A 24,615-nucleotide genomic window follows, 5' to 3' on the forward strand; every position below is an offset into this window, starting at 1 on the left:
AAAAACTGACACAGAAATATATATCATGATCAATGATTTGGTTATTTTTTTGAAATTCTTTCCCCTGAACCTTTGTGCCCTGTGTTACAATCTTCTTTATTTTGCATGATTTTTCAAAGAGCAAAGCAAAGTATTATGAGGATGTTGGAATTTGTCAATGTGAGTTTCAAAGACTTAAATGTCCTATATGTTCAAATGTTAGAAGTATTTATTTTAACATAGTACCCTCATATACTTTGATTATGGCAAATTCTTTTTAAAAAAGTTCATCTGTTTAAGTGCTTTTTCATTTATTTCTTTTTTGATCTTAGGAATGGTGAAGTAATTGTCTTTAATTTACACCTTCTGTACGGTTCAGCAGGACCTAACATTAATCCTTTCCTTTACCAGGCATTTGTGGCAGCTGTACTATTAGGTAACCTGTGGCTTCCACATATCCTCTTAATGAACTTCCATATTTCCTGCTGTATTACAGTCTGTCCTTTTGGCATCTTTAAAACTTTCTACACACTTCTTTTGGTGCCTATATTTACTTGAAGAAGGGTTGGCTGAAGCAACAGACATTTTTTTTTGTCAGTCATGGGGGTTGGACTCTGGGCCTGGGCATTGTCCCTGAGCTCTTCAGCTCAAGGCTATAGCCCTACCTTTTGAGCCACAGCACCACTTCCCATTTTCTAGTGGTTAATTGGAGATAAGGGTCTCCAGTGTGTCCAGGCTGGCTTTGAACTGCAATCCTCAGATCTCAACCTCCTGATTAGCCAGGATTATAGGCATGAGCCACTTTGCCCAGCTCAGACAGTTATTATTCTCATAGTAGTTGAAACTAGAAGTGTGAATCTGGATATCAGCAGGGCTGGATTTTTCTGAGGCACAAGGTAAGACCTGTTCCAGGCCTCTCTCCATGGCTTATAGATAATTATCTTCAATGTGTATGTACACTCAAGTGTGCTCATATGCTCTGTAGTTTCCGTTTTTGTTTCTCTATCTCTTGCTTTTCTTAGAAATCCCCCAGTATGGAATCATTGGGACTCAATGTGATGATCTTATCCAATCCTAATTAATGCCCAAAGGTCCCAATGAAACTACATTAAGGTTGTTTCTTCCTACTAAATACTTCTCAGTGAAGGTTCAACTTCAACATGAATTTCAGAGGGGACAAACAATACTCAAACCACAGCAGCACTATGTAGGGAGAGAAGCCTAAAACAAGAATAGGATAGGTGTTCTTTTAAAGCCTTGAAGAGTAAAGAGGAAAGAGTTAGATTTTCTCGTTAATCATATGACTATATTTTATTCACATATGCAATACATGCTCCATTCCCACATTTCAGCATGGTATTACATACATATATGTTGTTTCATGGTAGTCAGTAATTTTGTTTTGAAGTCAAGTGTAAAGAGAGATCCTCAAACAACAATTATGAAAGATTGGGCAATAATTCTGAAAGTCAAAGGGGAAAGAGCTTCTTTGGAGTAATTATAAAACATCAGCATTAAGCCAAGAAGTCATTTACTAACAGGTAGATGATTTTAGATTCTTTATAAGTAGCTTTTATTTTAATGCCATTGGTTTCTCCTCTGAATCACATGTTGCTGCTATTACATATTTTTACCATTATCTAGCGAGCATTACTTAGGCAAAGGCTGGTGAATAGCTAAGTACTCTTGAAAGCCCATTTTGCTTCATTTATTGCTGAATATATAAGATGTTATATTATGTTTTTTAGTAGACTCTTAGAATTTGCTATATCAGTTTGATAGATGGTTTTTTATTTTTATTTTTGTTTCTTTTCATGCATTTTAATTGTTGTTATAAAGATGATGTACAGGGGCTGAGAGTTTGGCCTAGGGGTAGAGTGCCTGCCTAGCAAGCACGAAGACCCAAGTTCCATTCCTTGGTACTGATACCACACACATAGAAAAAGAAAAGGCCAGAAATGGTGCTGTGGCTCAAGTGGTAGATCTTTAACTTTGCGTAAGGGGGCAGTTTAAGAAACACTAATCACATCACCTCTGACATTGATAAACATATTTTGATACTTATCTCCAAATTTTAACTCAAGTAAATGAATTTGTAATTCCCTAATACCTCTGTGCTAAACAGGACACAATGTTTATAATGTAAACAGCTCTATGCATTACAATTCCAGATTTTTTTTTGAATGCAGATTTTAGGATCTCTAGGGAAATACTTTTCATTAGTTCCTCTTTAAAACAATGCAATAATCCTTTGAAACATTGGAAACATTCAAACCTAATTTTTTTTCTTGAAGTTCAAACTTAGATTTACCCAATTGCCTTTGTGTTTTAAGTATAAATTTATCCATTGTTTTACATACTATGCTAACAATTTAACACACACACACACACACACACACACACACTCCATGCTCAAAGATCTTAAAGCATACAAATATCAGCCGTACATTTTCTGGAAGTTTTAGTGTCAAGAGATTTTTAGCCAATCTTATTTTTGCAGGTGACAACCAAGTTTTAAAACAAAGCTTTCTAACAAGGCAACTTAGCTGAAATTTATTTTTCCAGAGCTTGTTTCTGATATCAGACATATTACTTTTTGCTGATGAAAGTTGGGTGGGAGTCTTAAACCTAGGAGAACTAAGACTGAAGTCTGTGTCCTGCCACCAACTGTCTCCAGACTGTCACTTCAGCAGGTTGTTAGGAAAAAGGAAACTAGACTAAGCCTGCAACTGCTTTGTCTGGCCTTGGCTCACCTGGATTGCAGCCGAGTGGGAGGGGCCAAAACTTTTACTTCTCAGAAATATTTAAATAGATAAAAAAGATGTGTGTACGAGCACACACAGAAAAACCACAAGGATCATGTTTAGAACTGGTACCAATTTCAGAGACAAAACTGGACAAGGAAAAATACCCAAAGAAAAACATGTAACAAGAACAAGACAGAAGCAGAGACTTTTAAGTAACTCCTAAAATTCTGATGGCATGTGTAGCCTTAAACTACCAGAGTGAAGGAAAGACCATAGGGCCCTGAACTCAGGGGGTGCCTACCCTAGGGAGATTTCCGTTCCCTTGTACCCAGCAGGCAGAGGCTATCCTAACCTACCTACAAAAAGCTCTCAAACAGAACCAGACATTGACTCATAACAACAAAATTGGACTCAATCAGTTACACTTAACACAAAAACATGAATTCAGATGAATGTTCTCACCAAACAGCTTATTTAGATTTAGACATGTCTTGCTGATGGGACTCTCAGACAAGCCCGGTTATGGACAAGAAACCCAAAAAGGGGGGGGAGGGTCAAGGCGTCCCCTGACCACCCAGGCCTTAGAGAGCTCGCTGCGTCCAGCTTTTTCCTCTCTGTTTTAGGCCCACAGTGCACTTTCAAAACAAAACCAAACAAAACACAGACATACAGGGAGTTGGCCGATTTTTACTTACCTCCGGAGGCCTTTGCTTTTCACCTGGGCATCTTTCCCAAAAAAGTTTATTAAGAGGAGGGGTGGTAAAGACAAACTATTGCTTATCCAATGAGTGAAGGGGAACAGGAAAAAAGAAACAAAAACAACCCTTTATCTCAATAGCATACAAATAATTAGGAACTAATGAAAGACTTGGGAGCCCTGGTTGGGCTGTATAAACCTGTATTTTCCTGACACTTTTGATAACAAAAATAGGGAATTTTGAAGCTGTTTCTATACTAATTTTCATAGCTCTGATTTTTTTTTCTTGCCAAAAGGCCACTGCTCCATCCATACAGGATCATGTGATTTCCAAATTAACTGTGGCCCCTAGAATTGAGGGGCAGTTTAATGCACTCATCATAGAATGCCGCAACATCCATATCTTGTCTCATCCTAGAGATTATTGGGCAGATCCTCTTTAAGAACAGTAGCTGAATGGCAAGAGGCCTGCTGTTTGCTAAGGAGCTATTAGGAGGAACATAAATCCTGGGAGGCAGTCTGAATTTCAGGCAAGACATTGCTGTTGCCCCTGGCCTCAGCTTTGTCATAATAGGCTGCTTGTTATTGTAAAAACTTTACATATATATTTTTTCTTTTCTACTTTACATTTTTCCTTTACTAATTTACATTTTTTTTCTTCATGGACCTGTATTGCAAGCAAGCTCTCTGCAGTGGCCCCAATGTGGATCTACGAGTTGCTTTTTCTTAACCTGTGTTCCTCCTGCCTTGAGTGAGGACTTAAGCCTGTGGATAAACAATTCATGTTTACTAAGTGTTTGTCCTATATCGCGTGGATTCTCTTACCTTCTGGACATACAGCACAGGTGGGTTCGCTGTGGTGGGTGACAAATAACTGCTTAGCAGTGGCAATCTGGTGAGGCAGCACTGCTCCAGTGGGCGACGCGTTCAGTTTGGCTTCCGTTCCTTGGGCCACACGTTGGCCGCCACTTGCCCCTGGCCTGCAGGGTAGTCAACTGGAACTTGAGGAGCAAACCTGAATGAGAGAGACAACAGACACGAGAAAGGAGACCAAGACAGTATTCTGATCAAGGTCTCAAAAGTTTCTTTTTACACAGCTGCTTATATATGCTTCAGTGAGAAGGAGGTTAACCCAAGTGGGTTGCCTATTAACTACCATCATGTGCTTGAGTCAGGTTTGGGACATTAGAGAGGGTCAGGCTGTTCTACCAAAAAGGATATTAGTCAAGTTCTTTCTCCCAGACAAGATATCCCAGACTGGTCATCGTGGGGTAGAACAGATAGTATTTTCAATCAAAGTTTTGCAGTTAACATCTATTTGGTTCCCGGCACTGGCCACTCAAAGCCTTTTCAAATTCCTAAAGAAGCTTTGCCCGGTCCCTCTGGACAACACAATATTCCCACAGCGGTGTAGCTTCCTATATGCAGATTCTTATCCAAACCCTTTAGTGTACATTTAAAAATTGAAGTCCATCCTGGGACCTGTGCTAGGGAATGTTATTCCCGACACTTGCACTATTCAATCTGAGAACCTTGCTTAGAAAGTGGCTGACATGACAGGGGACAAGGATGAGCTATGGCATCCACACATCGATGCTGAGGTCCTGCTTTCCAACAATATGCCCTTTGAAGCCTGCTGAACTCCCAGGAACCCCACCAGAATCCAGTGTTCACCAAGCCATGCTGAACACTAGGTTCCAGTTGGAGGGCCCAAGGCCAAAGGCAGCCTGGTATGTCACACGTGCTGCCCTGCTCTACAGGACTTCTCTTACCAAACACTAGTTCAAGGACAAAGTATGGGAGGGGCACCTGGGTTGCTTGCATACCTTTGCTATGGTAAATAGTGCTGCAGTACACATCCTTGTGCTAGTGGCTTTAGTATGTCCTTGTTTTGGCAAGATTGGGTAAATGCCAAGTAGTGGAATTGCTGGGTCATAGGGGAGCTCTATGTTTAGTCTTTTTTTTCCCAGTCCTGTGCTTAGCCTCAGGACCTGAGAACAGTCCTTGGGTTCTTTATTTTCCTGAAGGCTAGGGCTCTACCCCCTGAGCCTCAGCACCATTTCTGGCCTTTTTCTATGTATGTGGTACCAAGGAATCGCATCTGGGGCTTCCTGCGTGCTACCAAGCATTCTACCACTAGGCCAAACTCCTGAGCCCAAAGGTTCCACTGTTGAGAAACCACCATACTGCTTTCCACAGTGGTTGAAAGAGTTTACACTCCCACCAACTGTGTAGTAGTGATCCCTCCTGGCCACATCCCCACCACCATCTGTTGTTATTAGATTTCTGGATCGTGGCCATTCTAACTGGAGTGAAGTGGAACCTCCGAGTTGTTTCGATTTGCATTTCTTTTAGGGCCTGAGATGGTGAGCATTTCTTCATGTGCCTAGAGGCCATTGTTATTTCTTCTTCAGAGAAGTCTCCGTTCAAGTCTTTGGCCCATCTTTGAATGGGATGGTTGTTTCTTTGAAGATTCCTTTTGGAGAGATTCCATTTCTTTTAGCTCTACATATATTTTAGATAGGAGGCCTTTTGTTGTATGGCTAGTGAAGATCTTCTCCCACTCGGTGGGCTTTCTATTTAACTTGCCATACTAAAGCTCTGCAGTTTACTGCAGTAGCATTTGTCCAAACTTGCTTTAATTTGCTGTGTTTCTGCTTCTTTATTAAGAATGTTTCAACGTCGCCAAGGAGGCGTAGTGTATCTCTAATTCTTTTTGTATAGTTTTCAGGATATCTGCCTTTCCCTCAAGGTCTTTGATCCATGTGGGGTTAATCCTGGTGCATGGTGACATAGAAGGATCCAACTTTAGTTTTCTGCAGGTGTTTATCCTGTTCTGTCAGTATCATATGTTGAAGAGGCTGTTGTTCTTCCATTCTGCTTGTCGGTTCCCTTATCAAAGAGTAGGTGGATATAGGTCATAAAGACAATTTTTGCGGGGTGTGTGTGTGTGTGTGTGTGTGTGTTTGCACGCGCACGTGTTCGCTTACCTGCACATTGAACCTCTGTGTACACACTTCAAGGCTTTTTACCCATCAGGTTTCAGTTTCTTGGGTTTTCTGTAACTTGCTTCACTTACGGATAGAAGCTCTTTGGATATTTTACCAACTGTTAGAGTTCTGAGTAGAGCAAAGAGAACCCTTCCCCATTTCTCTCCCTCATCTGTCTGTTTCATGGGGATCTTTGCATGGGCAATCAGACGACACTCTCCTACAAGAGGAATGTGACCCGGACTACCAGTAATGTATTGTTGGAAACTTGTCATGCTTTAAAAGATATCTCTCACCAATTTCTCCATTTCACCCTCATTGACAAGTTCTAGAACTTTTCTAAACTGAAACCAGGCTCCATTCCCGAAACATGCTTACTTTTTAAAAATTCAATTACTCAAATTCATATAAATACTATTTTGGCCTTAAAACTGAAAACAAATTATGTTCTAAAATGTAAGTACCAGTGATTGCATATAGTGATTCCCTTCTTGAATAATTGTTTGTTAAATACGTCAGTTGAAATATGATGTAAAAATCAATGTTAATCAATTCTTTCATAAAAATACGAGATAAAACACTCTCATTGCTAAATGGCACAAACACACACATCACCATTTTGATGTGCAACTACCCCAAAACATCATTTTATCTGTTCCTTGATGTCTTCTCCGTATCTTAGGTGAAATGAAATGACGGTGAATTGAGACACACAGGGTGCATGATTAGAATTATACCCAGGGCCCTGGTGGAAAGGGAACTAGTAACTAGGTGCCTCTCAAGAGATAGCTGCTGTTAGTTTCTTGTGATAACTACACATGTGAGAACACACCAACATCAAATGCAGCAGAATGCATGTTCATACTGAGGGTTCCTGGAGAAGATGAAGCTCCCATACGCTAAGGCTTCCATTGTGTGTCATAAATTTCTCTTAGGCATCAGGAATGGTATTAATTATGTGTCACATGGGAGAAGTGAGGAAACACAAATTTATGTATTCAGATTTTCAAGGAGAACCTTAGGAAAGGCTCTCACTGAACAGTCTACTTTGCAGATTCTTTCTCACACACAGACACTTGCATGTAAATGGAAATGTGTATCTATACATACTTATCGATGCAAACATGTTTATGCTTAAGCATATAGATTCTATACATGATTTGTATATGTTTATATAAATGAATTTAGAGAGAGAGAAATACACATATCTCAAACATATACAGGTTTGAGTATATAGAGAGCGGCTGTCCTCTTCTTGTCTTCGTGATTTCTCTCTGTCGCTTTATTGCCTCCTTTTCAACTGCCTTCTAAGTGAGTACCTGAATCAAGGGCTGAGAGTGTGGCTCAGGTGATAGAGCACCTGCCTGGGAATTGCATGAATCTTCAAAGTATCCATGATACACTTTGTATCTTCATATATTCACATATTTCCCCATTTCTCTCATGATGGAGAACATTTCCATCACGTTATGAAGAGTTGCTTTTGTTCCCCAGAAGGAGTTTCTACTCTAACTTGCCCCCTTTCCATTAGTTTTGCTTCTTGTCTTACATCTGTCATTGTAGACCTGAATTGCGATGATGGAAGGTAGTCTAGAAATGGTCTTCGAGTGCACCTGACCCGCAGAAAGAAAAGGGAATCGCAGAATCAGCAGGACAAAGGACAGAATAACAGGAGAATGAGACTCACTAGACAGTAAGTTGGAAAAGAGCTTTACAACTTGAGGGTGGGAAGGGGATGGGAAAGGGAAAATGGAAGAAATTGAAGGAGTGGCTAACGCTGTCTGAAAAGAAAAGTTCTCATGACCTTATTTCTGCAACAGTAACCTACCTGTTCATCACCTTTGCAATAACTTAGGGACAAAAATAAACACAGAAATCTCCTACAAGCTAACCATGTTTGGTTCTCTCTCCCTTCCCTCTTCACATCAGAGTGCTATTTCGATGTGATTTTGTGGACTGATCTTTCCACTTGTTTCTTCACTTTGTTGCTTAGTGGTATGCCATCAGGTGACTATCCTAGTATTCCCTTACTTATTCTCCTCGGGACGGGCAACTTGAGAGGCTTCCACTCTAGAGATCTTACCAACACAGCCACTTTGGAATGACCAGCATGCATCTCTTGGTGATGCATGTGCTGGTGTCTCTTAGGTATGTGCCCAAGAGCAGACTGGACCATGAGGCCGACCTAGGTTTTCCTTTCATAAACATTGCCTGCCAGTTTTTAAACGTGCTTTCATTTTGCTTATTCTTCTTAACAGCTGCATGACATTCGGTAGCCTTTTCCCAGGGATTTAGCCCATTGTTACCAGAGAGGTTCCATTTTTTCAAGCGTTTACGTGTTGCCAAATGTGTTCCCCACCTTACATTGACATACATCAACTTTCACATGAGCAAGTTCACAATAAAATCACGTGAAAAATGTATTTACTCTACCATAGATTGATGCGTTTTACATTTTTTGAGACACAATAGCAATATATTGCTCTTCAAAGAATTTCCACCAGTGCTTCTTTCTACTGGTAAATTTAGGAATATTTCATCTTGTACTTCAAGAGTAAGTTGTCCAATGTTTTGCCCCTGTCCATCTGATAGGAAATTATGACTTGGTTGGTTTCACTGTGGAATTCTCTTAGGAGAGCTGACAGTGACACTTGGATGAAGTTTAAATGTGTGTGTTTCATTTTCCATAGGGTGTGCAGCATGTGTGTTACTGGTGTTTGAGATCATGGCCTGGTGCTTTCTGTCCAAGCTTGCATAGCACCCTTGGCACTACTTGGTGTTGGGGAGGGAGGGGAGAGTTTTGCATTTATGCCCTGACCAGCTTTGTCCACGATCTTCCTGTTGAGGCTTCCTACACAGCTGAGATAATGAGCATGCTTAGCCCAGCATTATTGGTTGAAGAGGAATCTTGTGACCTCTTTCTCCATGCGTTTCTTTTTTTTAAACCAGTCTCCTTTATAAGGACACATGTACACACACTCCCCCACACCCTCTCTGTGTTTGCGTGTGTGTGAGTGTGCCTGCATGTGTGCCAGTCCTGGAATAATACTGAGGTCCAGAAAGGACAGGACTCATGGATCCATGTTTATGACAAGACTACCCTCACAACTACCCCCAAAGAAATGAATCTGATGACTTGGAATGGGAGAGCTTCAGAGGACAGATACCAACCGGCAGCACTCCACGCTTAATAGAGAGTTGTTTCTCTGAAACCTAGTTTCTTATCTCTTCTGATATCCTACTTTGGATCTCTTGTGATTGCATTTTTCCTTTTTGTTCCTTTGCTTGCTTGCTTCCTTGTTTTAGCAGTACTGGGGATTGAAACTACGGTCTTACACTTGCCAGGCAGTCACTCAGGACCCATAGAGCAGGCCCAATCATAGAATGTGCTTGGATGCAATTCACCTCTTCCAGTATTTTCCCTTGCTTTTCTCCTCATTTCTTGCCTTTGTTTTACATTTTAGTTGGTTTCATCAGGTTATTTGCACTCATCCTTACAAGACACTTCCACCACATTTGTCCCCCACCACACTCACTCCTTCCTTTCCGATCAAATGGTGTTCCCCCAAATTCTCCTCCTTAGAGAATGATCATCATCACTATCACGTGGCATTTGCCTTTCTGAGTCTGGTTTATCTTGCTCAACATGATGATGTCCAGTTTTATTCATCTTCCTGCAAATGCTATGGTTTCATTTTTCTTGATGAATTTCTTAGTTGTTGCGCATCTAGGCTGGCCCTCCTAGGTTGGCTATTGTGAAGAGTGTCACAACCCACCGCGTATTCACATGTCTCTACTGTATGCTCACTTCTATTCCCTTGGACATAGGCCCAATGTTGGTATAGGAGGATCCCATGGTAGGCCTATTTTAATGTTTTCAGGAACCTCCATGCTGATTCTTCAAATGGATCCCTTTCTGCCAACAGTACACAAGGATTCTTTCCCCCACATTTTCACCAGCATAATTTTCTTTTTTCCTTGTTGCAAGTCCTGGAGCTTGAACTCTATTCCAGGGTGTTATCCTTGAGGTTTCTGACAGGTTGTGCTTTACCCCCTAAGCTACAGCAAGACTTCTGGCCTTGTTGTGTGTTTCTGTGGTACCTAGGAATTGAACCCAGGACTTTGCGCATGCAAGGAAATGAGTATCATGCTGAACACAATTCTGTTCCCTTCCCCAGCTACTTTTAATTTGTTTTTAAATGGTAGCTATTGTGATTGGGGTGAGAGGGAGTCAGGTGTCAATCCATTTCTCTTTCTTTGTTACTAATGTTCTTCATGAAGTTGTTAGTCATTTGTACTTTGCGTTCTGTGAATTGTTTCATTTGTCCATTTGTTAGATTTTTATAAATTTGTTGTTGTGTTCTCTGCCTTCCCTTAAGAAGCATCCAGTAGTTCAGGAGAGAGGGCACGAGTGGGGACAGGGAGGTGTGATTCTGCCATGGGCATACCAGTCTGCAATGGATCTCCCTTCCTCCAGCATTCTTTCTCCGCCGCCCTCCCTTTCCCTGTAATCTCTTCAAGGTTCATGATCTATTCTCGCACTTGTTTGCAAACTGCTTGGAACTTGTTTATATTCCATTGTCCCTGTCCCCTCGTACTAGCACATACCACAGACGAGCCCTCACCAGCCCCTTCGGGATGTGGTCATTGTTCAAATGACTTTCAGAGTGGTATGTTTCTCATGCACATATCGTGCTTTGGCTTTGAACCGTGATCCTCATATTTCTGCCAAGTGTTTGATTACACATACTAACTTTTCCAGTGTATGGCGTTTTGTTTTTCTGTCATTTAGACACAACTGATTAAATACACCTTGTGATGTTCTTCTAATTACTTCCCCTTTTAAAATGCTGAAGATGAGATTAAATAGAGGATGCCACATTTATCACTTGAAAAATTAAGGGAAAACCTGGGATGTCTGATATTGTCACTCTAGGTGTTCTATGATTGTCTGGAGTAGTCTACATTTCCTTTCTGCATTTCCTTGGGCTATGTTTTACCCCTATGGGATGTTCTACCAATATCTTTTTCCAACCTGTCAGATTTGATAAAGTTTTCCACTGGTAGTGTTTATTTCACCAGAGTGTGCAAAGATTGTGGTGTGGGAAAACACCAATGAGAAAATTGAGTGTTCCTGATAGAGTACAATTTTAAAGCTCACAAATGCACCAACCTATAAACTTGAGAAAATAAGTCATCTGAGGAAATGACTTTATCCCGTCCTGTAAATTCTGGAAATTACTCCATAAATCAGCATGATAATGTCAGAAAATAACAATGGGAATGATAACCTGGAATTCCTAACTAAAATAAGATCACGGATAGCCTAAAGTAGTAGAATATTACACCATGACACTGCATGTTCGCTGGTAAAAATGTATTGTTTGTGTAAAGTCTATCAAGGTCCCCCTTCCCCGACAAGCAGTGGGCGTTTAGATGACTTCGAGTTAGGGCCAGCTCCTGCAGTGTCTGTCCTATGTGATTGAAGTCCAGTCATGACCCCTCAGGTCCAGGCTTAAGAGATTGTCATGGTGGCTGAGCAGTCTTTGGAGAGTCGTTATCGGCAGCACATCATTTTCCTCAGCCTGGAGAAGAAAGGAGCCAACCGGGATCGCTGGTTACCCAGGCCAGAAAGCTCTTCAGGGGGCTGGGTATCAGGCATCCGCATCACAGTGGGCTCTGTGGTGGAGGCCTTTAGGCGACAAGGCCCCCCAGCCTCTCCCTGGGCCAGCTGCACAGTCTCTTGGAGTTGGGCATCTGCAAAGAATTTCTGCTCCTTGCTCTCTTCAGTGGTGGAAGGGCCTGGCAGGTGTGAAGTGGCCTCAGCAGCAGGGGTCTCGGGGAGTGCTGGCATCTGGCCCTGGCACTCCTTGCCTTCCCCCACAAGCAGCACCAGGAGTTCCTGCAGCTCCTTCTTCTTCTGCACCTTCTCCTGGGTCAGGTGCTTGACACACTCATCTTTCTCCTTACACGGCTGGTGCAGGAAATCCATCCGTTCTTTGCACAGCACTATGGGGTCGTCCAGGGCGTTGATGGGTTTGGACAGCTGGGCGCAGCAGCGCTGGAGGTCCCCCACTGGACTCTGGTGCTCCACCTGGTCAGGCACGGCCCACAGAGAGCAGGTTTTCATCTTCTTCTCAGACCCCCGCGTGTCCTGCTTGCTGTCCCCTGATGGACCATGGTTCCTGCTGTCTGGGAACAGGGCCTGCTGCTCCAGCTTGGTCTGGCACTGGGCTGCCAGGTTGTCCAGGCACTGGCAGCGGGCCTGCTGCTCCTGCAGCTGCTGGCTGAGTTTCACTTTGGTCACCTCAGCACCTGATTGGGCCTTAACGTAAAGGGCCTGCGTGCCTCGTGGGTTGTCCACAGCCTCTGGGATGGTCACGGCCACTGGAGTTGCCGCCTCAGCCGTTGCTTCTTCCTTGTCCCCTTCTCTGTCTTCTCTGGGGAAAGCCAGGAAGCTCAGCTGGGCCTGGACTTGCTCCTTCTCTTGCTTACTGGCTTCCAGACAGTGGGTCAAGGTCAGGTCCTGCTCCTGCTGCTCCAGCAGCTGGGTGTGCCTCAGCAGGTGCTGCTGCAGCTCCTCCTTCTCTGCACTCAGCTGCTGAATGGAGGCCCTGTCGTCTTCACGGGTGGCTCTGAGTTCCTGCAGCTGGGCCAGGTACTGGGCATTGAGCTCCTGTAGACTCTGGGCTGCTTGCCAACTTCCTTCAGCCACCTCCTTCCACTCTCCTAACTGCATCTCTCGCTGCTCCAGCTTCTCCTGGAGCTGTTTCTTCTCCCGCTGCTCTGAGGTCAGGAGGCTGGTGAGCTGGTCCTTCTCAGTGCTCAGCCTGTGGACAGCTTCCTGCAGCTGCTCCAGCTGCTCTTTCAGCTCTCTGGTAGGCAGGGCTGTGCATCTCTGGGTGTCAGGGAAGTTGGGCTGAGCCTCGTCATGCCCATCCCACTCCTCCACCTTCTTCGGCGGTATCAGCAGCCGTTCCTGCTGCTCCAGGTTCTGGAGACCGAGGCTCTGGTTTTCCTGAGCCTGCATTTGGAGTTGTGGCTGCAGGTTCTTGAAGTCCTCCTTCGTCTGGCAGGCCTGGGGCTGGTGCTGCTGCTCAGCCTGAGATGGTCCTGCAGGGCGCTGCGCCTTTGCCAGCTTCTTCTCCGTTTCTGCCAGCTTCTTCTCTAGATCCACCATCTGCCACAGGTCTTCCTCCCGCTCGTCTGTGAGTTGGTTCATCTCCTGTGAGAGCCGCCGCACCTTCTCCGTCCACGTGGCCCTCTCCACCCTCAGGTCCTCCGCACACTTGTCCCTCTCCAACCTCAATGCGCTCACCACACTTTGTAGGTTCTGTAGTCTTCTTTTCAGCACTGCCCGCTCCCCTAGTGCTCGTTGCAATTTTTCCATTCTAAACTTCATGTTGGCCTTCTGGGTCCGGAGCACGTCCAGCTTCCCCTGCAAGGCTGCATTCAGCTCCTGCAGGTTGTCCCAGCTTCTGCTCTTTGCCTCGAGCTGCAGCTTCACATCACCCAGACCTTGGATGAGCTGTCTGTTCTTCTGCTCAGTGTCCTTCTGCGTGGTGGTGAAGGCAGACAAGGCCATCTCCAGGTCTAAGCTGCGCTGCTGAGAAGCCTGCAGGCGGCTGGTCAGATCTTGATGCTCCACTTGACTTTGGTTGGCTTCCTTTTGCATGTGGGCCAGGGCAGATTGTAAGTGGCCTTTCTCTGAAAGCAACATCTGGATGGCTACCTTGTGGTCTTCTAACTGTGCTTTCAGTGTTTCTTGCACCTGGGCCATCTTCTCCTTTTCTTCCTGCTGTTGTTCCTGCAGGTCTTGCTTTAGCTGCTTCAGTTGGTGGATTTCACTGAAGAGCTGTTGCTGTCTGTCTTTGCTCCAGTCCAGGGCCAGCAGCAGGCACTGGTAGCGCTTCTCCAGATCCTCGTTGTTCTTGGGACCGGGGGCTCTCTTGACCCTGGCTGCTCCGACTGTGCCCGAAGGCAGGCGAGGCTGAGGGTCAGCGTGGTCTCTGGCTGCACCCTCACGTGGATTACAGAGCCCAGTGGTGTTGGTGTTGGGCTTGGGCTTGCCTCCCCTTTTCTTTTTCCTGTTGCTCTTGGATTGTTCAGGTCCATGAACACAGTTCTGCTGCTGGTGTTCCTGCAGTCGTTTCTTTCTTGGCCTTGATCTTTCTGACCTGCCAGCTCTGGGACGGGAAAGATGGACTGGCCACATTCCCAGGCTCTTTGAAGTCTCCTGTACTTTCCCACTCACCAAAAAGTATTCCTGTCTCCTCGGTATATCGCCAAATCACCTGGATTCTCTGGCTCACCACTCAGCCACCTCTACCTCCATCAACTGCTGGTAGTGGTGTAAGCCTCCAGAGACCACACCAGTGTTGCTAGGCAGCGTGGAATGTGGGCGTGGCCCCAAGTCTCAGATCTCATTGGTCAGCGAGCAACAGGAAGGAATAGGGGGTGTGGTCAGGATCTGGGGATCCAGGCAGAGTGGGTGGAGTCTTCTCCTAAGGTCCCAGCCCCATCTAACTCTGTGGGGCCAGTGTGGGACTTGCTGCAGTTGGACAGGTGCTGTTTCTTTTCCCTTGATTTTTTTTTTTTACATTTGTTTTATTGTAATTAGTAAAACGGTTACATGATATTTGCCAGATAGAACGTGCATTAATTCACATACATTGATACCCCTTCACATGGCTTGGTACCCATTTCCCTCCCCCCCCACACCCTGCACCCGTCTTGGTTTTCCCCCCTTCCCTATCAAATTTCAAATATCCAAATACAAAGGAATTCAACATATCAGATCACAAAGTGAGATACTATACTAATATGAGATAACCAATGGACAGCAAAGGAGATGAGAGACAACATAGTATATTAAGGATCCAGGCAGAGTGGGTGGAGTCTGCTCCTAAGGTCCCAGCCCCATCTAACTCTGTGCTGTGTAGTTTGGGGCCAGTGTGGGACTTGCTGCAGTTGGACAGGTGCTGTTTGTTTTCCCTTGATTTTTATTAAAGAATATCTGTTTGCAGACCCGGGGCCTTGAACTCGGGCCCTGAGCGCTATCCTTGGGCTCTCTCCAGTCCAGGGCTCTACCACTTGAACCACAGAAAGCTTTCTGGCTTGTTTTGTTTACGTGGTACTGAGGAATCTGCATGGTAGGCAGCCAATCTACTCCCAGGCCACTCTCCTGGCTCTCGGATGCACAGTTTTACATGCGCCTCTCCTGGCTTCCCCCACACAATTGTGGCCTCCAGAGATTCCCCCAGGCCTTCAGTTGTCATCTTGGAAGTGACCCCAAGAAGCACAACATCTTCCCACCTCCAATGTCTTCCTGTGGTCAGTCCATGAAGAAGAAGCTCTCTCTTTGTAACCATATTTGCTGACGCTTGCATTCTGACCAGGGGTCCCTGAGGTTCACGATGTTCTTGATATGGCCTCCCTTCCAGTCCCATAGGGACTGGAGTTGAGGGATATCACAGGTCCAGGGCTCCTCTCCATGGGTTTTGGCTGTCCTGCTCACCTCCACCGTGTCTAGGGCAGCACGTGTTTCACAAACTCTGGGTGGTGATCTCAGAGGATTCAGAAACGCAATCGCTGGTGAAAGGGGAGTGTGTAAAAGAAGGTCACCCTGCGACTGGCCACCTAGAAGCGTGTGAAGTCCTCTCCAGCCAGTGCCCTCTCCCAGGGCCTGTTCATCTTCTGAGTGGAGTTCTGAGGCCATCACATTCTTTCCTGCATGCCGTCTATCACAAGACTCCTGGGCCATTTCTTAGAATCATTCTGTGATTCCTTGTCTCTTGACCCTAGGCCTTAGAAAGTCTTTAGCAATCTGAAGATCCTCTGATCAGTCACCACTTTCATTGGCCCAAGATGGTGCTATCATGATGCCGTGCTCATGCTGTCCTTTCCAAGCCCATCCTTCTTGTGTTTCGCTTTAATCCCATCTCACTTCTCTGGACTCTCAGTAGAATTGCACTTGCCATTCAAAGCCTATTCAAATTCTTGAAGAAGCTTTGCCCAATCCCTCTGGACAACAGAATATTCCCACAGCGGTGTAGCTTCCTATATGCAGATTCTTTTTTTTTCTCCATATTTTTTAATTGTAATTAGTAAAAGTGTTACATGATATTTGCCAGGTAGAAGGTGCATTAATTCACATACATTGATACCCTTTCACATGTCTTGGTACCCATTTCCCTCCCCCCCGTCACACTTCCCACCCATCTTGGTTTTCCCCTATTCCCTTTCAAATTTCAAATATCCAAATACAAAGAAATTCAATATATCACATAACAAAGTGAGATACTATACCAATATGAGATAACCAAGGGACAGGAAAGGAGATGAGAGACAACATAGTACATTAAGGACAACAATCATCCATTATATGGCTTTTGTTTCAATATCCTGGAGGTCCTTTCAATTAGTTTCCCATTTTATGGCCTTATGTATCAAGATTTTGCTCTATTGCAGATCTCTGCTAGTAGAGCCCAAGGTTTCTACTGATTATGACGAATGAGGGAAACCATTGAGCCTAAGTTCCTTTGAGCCTGGCTTACTTCACTTAATATGATTTTTTCTAAGTCTTTCCATTTCCTAACAAATGGGGTGATGTCATTCTTTCTGACAGCAGCATAGAATTCCATTGTGTACAAATACCACAACTTGTTGATCCACTCATCAACTGAGGGACATCTAGGTTGGTTCCATATCTTTGCTATGGTGAATAGTGCTGCCATGAACATTGTTGTGCTAGTGGATTTAGTATGTCCTTGTTTCTGGATGGTTGGGTAAATGCCAAGTAGTGGAATTGCTGGGTCATAGGGGAGTTCTATGTTTAGCCTTTTGAGGCACTGCCACACTGCTTTCCATAGTGGTTGAACGAGTTTGCACTCCCACCAACAGTGTAGTAGTGATCCCTCCTGGCCACATTCCCTCCAGCATCTGTTGTTATTCATTTTCCTGATCCTGGCCATTCTAACTGGATTGAGGTGGAATCTTAGAGTTGTTTTGATTTGCATTTCTTTTATGACCAGATGTGTTGAGCATTTCTTCATGTGTCTATAGGCCATTTTTGTTTCTTCTTCAGAGAAGACTGTCTTTAAGTCTTTGGCCCATTTTTTAATGGGATGGTTGTTACTTTGGAGGTTAGTTTTGGAGTGATTCAATTTTTTGAGCTGTTGATATATTTTAGATATGAGGCCTTTGTCCGTTCTTTGGTTGGTGAAGATCTTCTCCCACTCTGTAGGCTTCCCGATTAGTTTCCTAGCTATGTCCTTTGCCTTACAAAAGCTCTGCAGTTTAATGCAGTCCCACTTATCCAGTCTTTCTCTGATTTGTTGTGATTCTTGAAAACGTCCGCCAACCCCGCTCAGAGGGAAGCTCGCAGACCCATCCCATGGTCCACTGTGAGGCCACTGGTTGGGCTAAGAGCTAGTCGTGCAGCAACACATACGTTTTATTCTAATACTTTCCAAACTTTGTACTCAAATACGCTACCTACTTACCCCCTCATTCTATTTTTCTATCTCTGGACCTCTGCTCATCTTTCAACCCTTATACTGCATGGATCTACACTTGATGGCTGTTGAGCAACACTGTATATCTAGGTGTTTAATTATTCTCTAGGCTCAGAGGTCCCCCGTCCCGCGGGTTCAATTATTCATGAGGCTCGAGCAGGCTCCTCCTAAAAGAAGAAAACCGATGGGGGAAAGAGAGGAAGGAGACCAGGCACATAAAGAAAGACAGAGACAATCTGAGTCGCGTCAAGGTCTCATTTATTAAAAGTAAAGCAGGGTTTATATACCCTGAGTGTAAGGAAGGGAGTATAGAGGGGGGGGGATGGAGAGTTTTTGTGATAACAAGAACGGGAAGTCTCAAGGTTAGGGGTGGGTCAGGCTGTTCTTTTGGCCATTGTGCTAACCCAAGCAACAACCTGCGGTTATTCCGAGAAGTATTTTGTGCAGATGACTCAACCAGATGCGATTTGCTCAAGGCTAGAGGGTCTTTGCTTTGTTCCGTTTAACTCCTTGGTCTCTGACAATTCCCCCTTTCCTTTAAAGAACAAGGTCTCTATAGGTGGAGAGAACACCCTGTCTTAGGCTATATGGAGGGACCCTTACTCCTGGCAACATGCCTTGTTGAGCCGGCCTCGACGGCCTCTGTATGTTGTGCCACCCAGGGTAAGCTCCATAATAATCCCGTCATTGGATCCTCTCTAGCCGCTTGGGGTTTATCAGCCAAGAAGTGTATGAAACTGGAGCCCTCTTTCGGGAGTGCTTGTTTTGGACCCTACAGGGTCATCCTGAGCCTCTAAGCGATGATAATGCACCGAGATTAAGTTTTTGGAAAAGGCAGAATCAATTTGATTTTTTATAAATCGCGTAAGGCGCTGAAAAGCCCAAGGGCCAAAAGAAATTAGGAGGAGAAGTCCCACAAGGGGGCCCAAGAGGGAGGATAAAAGTGTTGATAGCCAGAGAGATGTGGAGAACCAATTTTGATACCAAGATTCTTGTTTTTCCCTTTCTCTTTTTCGCTTTTCTAGGCTAGCTGTAATTTTTTCTAAGCTATCCTTAACAAGTCCTGTTCTATCTACATATACGCAGCATTTTTCCTTTAAAACCGGGCATAAGCCTCCTTGCTGTAGAAAAAGTAAGTCTAATCCTCGTCGATTTTGGAGGACAACTTCTGCCAGAGAGCATCACCGTCAATAGCATCATGCGGAGTGACGACAGGGAAGGCCTCATCATCATGGTTGTTGACCTGTAAAAGAAAAATATTTTTGTTCTCAGGCGCCACCCTGGAATTAATTATATGGCTTTATTGTTTATTATATGGTTTTATTAATCTTTCAGGCAACCATCTAGCTCCCCCTTCTTTAGAATTATAAATGCAAGCTGATCCTTTTCCCCAGATAATGACTGGGTCAGGGCCGTTCCATATTCCCGTCAGTGGGTCTTTCCATAGGGCCTGGGCGTAGTCTGTTTGTGTGGTGGGATGCCAAAGGCGTTCTGCAGCAGATTTGCCATTAGCGTCAAGGGTTAAAAAGTTTAAAACAAAGAGAGCATGTAATAGCAAAGTCTTATAGTTTCCTTTAAGGGAATATAATGTTTCTTGTGAGGCAAGTTTAATGAGGGTGTTTTTTAAAGTCTGATGAGCCCTTTCCACTATTCCTTGTCCTTGGGGGTTGTAGGGGATTCCAGTAATATGTTTTATGCTCATTTGGGAGCAAAATTGTTTGAACTTTTGACTGGTATATCCCGGCCCATTGTCCGTCTTTATAGCTTGGGGTTGTCCCATGACAGAAAAAACATATAGGAGATGGTTTATAACATCTTTTGTGGCCTCCCCTAAATGAGCAGAGGCACAAATAAATCCACTAAAGGTATCAATGGTAACATGTGCATTTTTTAACCTTCCAAAGGAGGGGACATGAGTAACATCCATCTGCCAAAGTTGTCCAGGTATGAGCCCTCTGGGGTTTACACCTACATGGGGTTCAGGGAGCAGGGTTAGGCAATTTTTGCAGTTTTTAACAATTTGTCTTGCCTGTTCTCTAGTAATTTTAAATTTTAAGCGCAGGGTATGAGCATTAAGGTGGTGAACAGCATGGGCCTCTTGTGCAGGGTCACCGGATTAACTGTTTGAGATAAGGTAACTATTTGGGTTGCCAAATCAGCTAATTCATTGCCCCGGGTTAGTGGCCCAGGTAGGCCAGAATGAGCACGAATATGTCCTACAAAGAAAGGGTACGAACGTTGTCTAATAAGTTTTTGCAATTCAAAAAATAATTGAAAAGTAGGTGTAGTAGGCTGAATAACCGGAACCATTTCTAAAACTTGTAAAGCTCTAACAACATAATGGCTACCCGAAAACAGATTAAAAGGGTGGGTCTTTAATAACCGAAAAACACAAAGCGCAGCAAATAATTCTACTAACTGAGCAGATTTAAAGGAAGTATTTACAAAGTGGGAAACATTATTAATAACATATGAAGCTTTTCCATTTTTTGAACCATCAATGAAGATGTTCAAAGTATTGGGGATGGGCTTTATCAAGGTATTTTTTAGAAAAACAAAAGGAGTAATATTAAGGAATTGAATAAGTCTGTCGCTGGGCATGTGAGTATCAAAGCTACCCTGGAACCCAGTGCATAAAACAGCCCAATCATTTTGTCTTTGTTGTAACCAATTAATTTGTTCCTTAGAGTAAGGGGTAATTATGATATCAGGATCCTTGCCAAAATATCTGACAGAAGTCTTGAGTCCCAGAAAAATAAGTTGGGAGACCAAAAAGGGGTAGGAGGGGAGTACCTTGGACTGAGAGGCGGAGGCATGAATCCATAACAGGGGCACGGTTTTTTGCCACAATAAACCGGTGGGTGTAAATTCTGTGGCAAAAATGATTAAATAAAGGGTCAAGGAGGGGTTGAAGTAACCTATATTTTGTTGTGTAATGGCCTCCTCTAACTTTATTAGGGCTTTTTCAGCTTCGGGCGTAAGTTTTCTGGGGGAGGAAGGGTCAGAATCTCCCTGTAGAATATTAAACAGGGGTTTGAGATCTCCTGTTGTTAATTTAAGGTGAGGACGTAGCCAATTAATGTCTCCAAGGAGTTTTTGGAAATCATTTAGACAATTTAGCTTATTCCTTTTGATTTGAATTTTTTGAGCATATATTAAAGAGGGTTCTAATTGAAAACCCAGGAACAAGAAGGAATAGCAAATTTGAATTTTTTCTGGGGAGATAAAAAGTCCTCTGTCTTGTAAAGCAATAACTATTTTTTGAGTCACTTGATGTGCCTCCAGTTCTAGTTTGGCAGCAATTAATAGGTCATCCATATAATGTATAATATATATATGAGGATATTGAACACGAATTGGGTCTATGGATTGAGCCACAAATTTTTGACAAAGAGTGGGAGAATTAGCCATAACCTGTGGCAACACTCGCCATTGAAAGCTGGGATTGGGGCCTTTATGGTTGATCATGGGTATGGAAAAGGCAAATCTTTTACAATCTCCAGGATCGAGGGGAATGGAGAAAAAACAGTCTTTTATATCTATTACAATTTTAAAAAATCCTTTAGGGATAGCTGTGGGAGAGGGCAGTCCAGGTTGTAGGGCTCCCATGGGTGCCATGGTTTTATTAATTTCCCTTAGATCCTGCAGTAACCTCCAACTCCCATTTTTCTTTTTTATAACAAATATGGGAGTATTCCAGGGAGAGGTAGAAGGTTCAAGATGTCCCTGCTCTAATTGTTCCTGCACCAACTGAAGAGCAGCCTGAACCTTTTCTTGAGGCATGGACCACTGGTCTATCCAAACCGGATTGTCAGATTTCCAAGTTATTTTATCGGCTTGGAGTGCAGGGGGAGCAGTGGTCTTTAGGAAAAAAGGTCGGTCCCAAGACCTTTTCTATCCCATTTAGGGATGGGTATAATTGGGTGACTAATTCCTTGCTCATGCTTTCCCAGCCCTTTTCCTGGCAAATATCCAGACTTGAGTATCATGTTAGTCACAGTCTCATTAGGACTGAACATGATAACTCCCATTTGGGTCATTATATCTCTCCCCCATAGATTTACAGGGAGTCCGTCCACCACAAAAGGTTTAACTGTCCCAATGTTTCCCTCTGGGTCTGTCCATGTTAATATTTTAGAACTCTGGAGTGTATTTTGAGTCTGCCCAATACCCTTTAAATGGGTAGCGGTGGGTTCCAGAGGCCAAGAGATAGGCCAATGTTGTTTTGCAATAACAGTAGCATCGGCCCCTGTATCTAAAAGACCCAGGAATTGTTTTCCTTCCAAAAAAAGTTTTAAAGTTGGTCGAGATTCTGTCAATTGATGTACCCAAAATATATCTGTTGATCCTGGGGTAGAATTGCCACGCTGGGGATGCTTATATGGGAACTGTCCTGTTACGGGCAGAGGGAGGGCTTGTGCAATGCGTTGGCCTGCCGATATGGCAAGAGGGCCTTGAGAGGCATGAACTAAAATTTTTAATTCACCTGAATAATCGGTGTCAACCACCGAGGGAATGACAGAGAGTCCTTGCAGTGAGCTTGAAGCTCGGCCTATAATAAGAAAAAACATTCCTGGCGGGGGAGGCCCGAACCTTCCAGAGTTTATAACAACTGTTCCTTCCTCTGGAGTTATAATTCTGGTGGTGGAGGAACAGAGGTCCAGTCCTGCGCTGCCTGCAGTGGCTCGGAACAAGTCTGAGTCAGCGCTGTTTGCATCAGAGGCAGATTTTGGGCGGGAGGGGTCATTGGTTGTCGTGGTGGGTAGGTAGGGCCCCCTACTGGGGCCCATAGCCCGTTTCCCGAGACCGCAGATAAGGGCTGGCCGTTTATATCGGTTTTGGACCGGCACTCTCTAGCCCAGTGACGGCCTCTTTTGCATTTAGGACAAAGGCCAGGGGGAAGGGGGAGGGGAATCGTCCCAGGAACGTTGGGTTGTTTAATAGTTCCAGGGCATTCTCTAGCAAAATGTCCAATTTGTCCACATTTAAAACAGTTTTTAGGGCTAGATATTCGTCCTAGTTTTCCTGAAGGTGGAGTCTGGTTTTGGAGTATGGCTCCAATGGCCAAATTAATAGATTTAGACATTTTATGTTCAAAGGAATCCACATCATTGCAAATTTTAATCATACCATTTAAATCTAGGGTCTTTGTTTTGCCTCTTAAAGCAGCTTTACAGGCTGCATTAGCATTTTCTATGGCCAACTGTCTAACTATAATATCATCTGTATCTACCTCACCTAATATTCTTTCAGCTGCTTCTAACAGTCTGGCAACAAATTGAGAATATGGTTCATTATTGCCTTGTACTACCCTGGAAAGAGAGGTAGTAACTGCTCCTGCAGCAGGCACGGCTCTCCAGGCGGCCAGGGCAGCCTGAGCAGTCTGGGTTAATATTCCTGCAGGGAGTTTTTGTTGTTTTTCCTCCGAGGCAAATTTGCCCCTCCCTGAAATTTTATCAGAAGACCATGAAGCCATTTGTGTATGTTTTTTATTGGTAATAGCTTGATTTCTGCCTTATCTATAAATTCAGCTTTCCAGGTTAGATATTGACTCCTGGTTAAAACAGACTGTACAATCTTGTGCCACTCAAGAGGCAATAAATGTCCCTCACCCCCGAGGCCCTCCAGTACTGTTAAAGTAAAAGGGGCGTTAATTCCATAATTCTTAACAGCCGAATGTAGTTCTTTAATTTGTTTAAACGTCAATCTCCTATATGTAATTTGAGAATGTCTCCTTGCCTCCTCCTGATCACCCCCTTCCTCCTCGGAGGCAGAGGAATCTAGGTTTTGTCCCTCCTCCTGCCTTCTGGTGGTGTCCACCTCCTCTTCTCCCGCTTCTCCTCCCTCCCCCTCTTGTTCCCGAGGTTGAGTGTTAGAGCGAGTAATTACGGGGAAGGAGAGGGAAACAGTTTGCGCCCCGGATCTGAGTCTATTATTGCGGCTCTTTGAGGCCGAGGGTGTTTTAGCGGGCTTGTTACCCGAGGCATGGGGGGTAGTCATGGCTTCCCCAACAAGATCCATTTGTAAATCATGAATTTGCAAAGTGAGGTCCCTTAAATCTCTTTTTAAATGAAGCACGTTTTTTAATTCTGTCACTTGTTTCAAGAGAGAGTCTTTGGATTTAAGGAGACCTTGCACCTCCGGAGGAACAGAAAATGATCTCACCATTTCCTGTGGTGGGGCTGACGGGAGAGAGGTGTCTGGATAGGGGGGAGGGGTGGGCCAGTGAAGGGCCCTTATCTCTGGAGTCTGTGTAGCTGCAGAAACTTGGGGAAGAGGAAAAGGGCCATATCTTTCTTCCTCATAATGCGCTGCCTCCTCCTCTAGCTCCACCTCAGAGGGGGGGTTGAGCCTGCCATTATCAGGAGAAGTCTTAGGAATAATAGGATAAATATTTCTATAAGGTTTTAGTGACATATTTTTCTTTTTAGTATGGTTCTTGATGCTGTCTTCTAAAGGGGGTTGGACTTGTTCCTCTTTTTCGGAGATTAAAGGTGGCGCCAAGCGGCGTCCTGAGGGCACAGGCTCATCAATCACAGAGGGAGTGCGAGAGCCAGGCCGAAGGCCAGTGACCATAGGTTTTTCATTGTCACTTTCGCTTTTGCGAGACGGGCAACGTGACTCCGTTAGGTAATCCTCTGTTAAAGCTAGTAAGCGAGCACTGTCACCTCCCTCCTCTGCTTCCT

General features: G+C 44.2%; 1 protein-coding gene across 7 annotated transcripts in view; it reads left to right on the forward strand.

The window, feature by feature from the left end:
- The window catches only part of Epb41l4a (erythrocyte membrane protein band 4.1 like 4A), a 773,501-nt gene that overhangs the window by 303,574 nt on the left and 445,312 nt on the right, over positions 1 to 24,615 (forward strand). For all 7 annotated transcript variants that reach the window (XR_016535219.1, XR_016535218.1, XR_016535226.1 and 4 more), the window contains exon 26: positions 7,977 to 8,106. The gene's annotated coding sequence lies outside the window, so the exon portion shown is untranslated. The remainder of the gene's footprint in view (positions 1 to 7,976; positions 8,107 to 24,615) is intronic.

The sequence above is a fragment of the Megascapheus bottae genome, chromosome 4 (assembly GCF_031878675.1).
Source record: "Megascapheus bottae isolate mThoBot1 chromosome 4, mThoBot2.hap1, whole genome shotgun sequence".
NCBI lineage: Eukaryota > Metazoa > Chordata > Mammalia > Rodentia > Geomyidae > Megascapheus > Megascapheus bottae.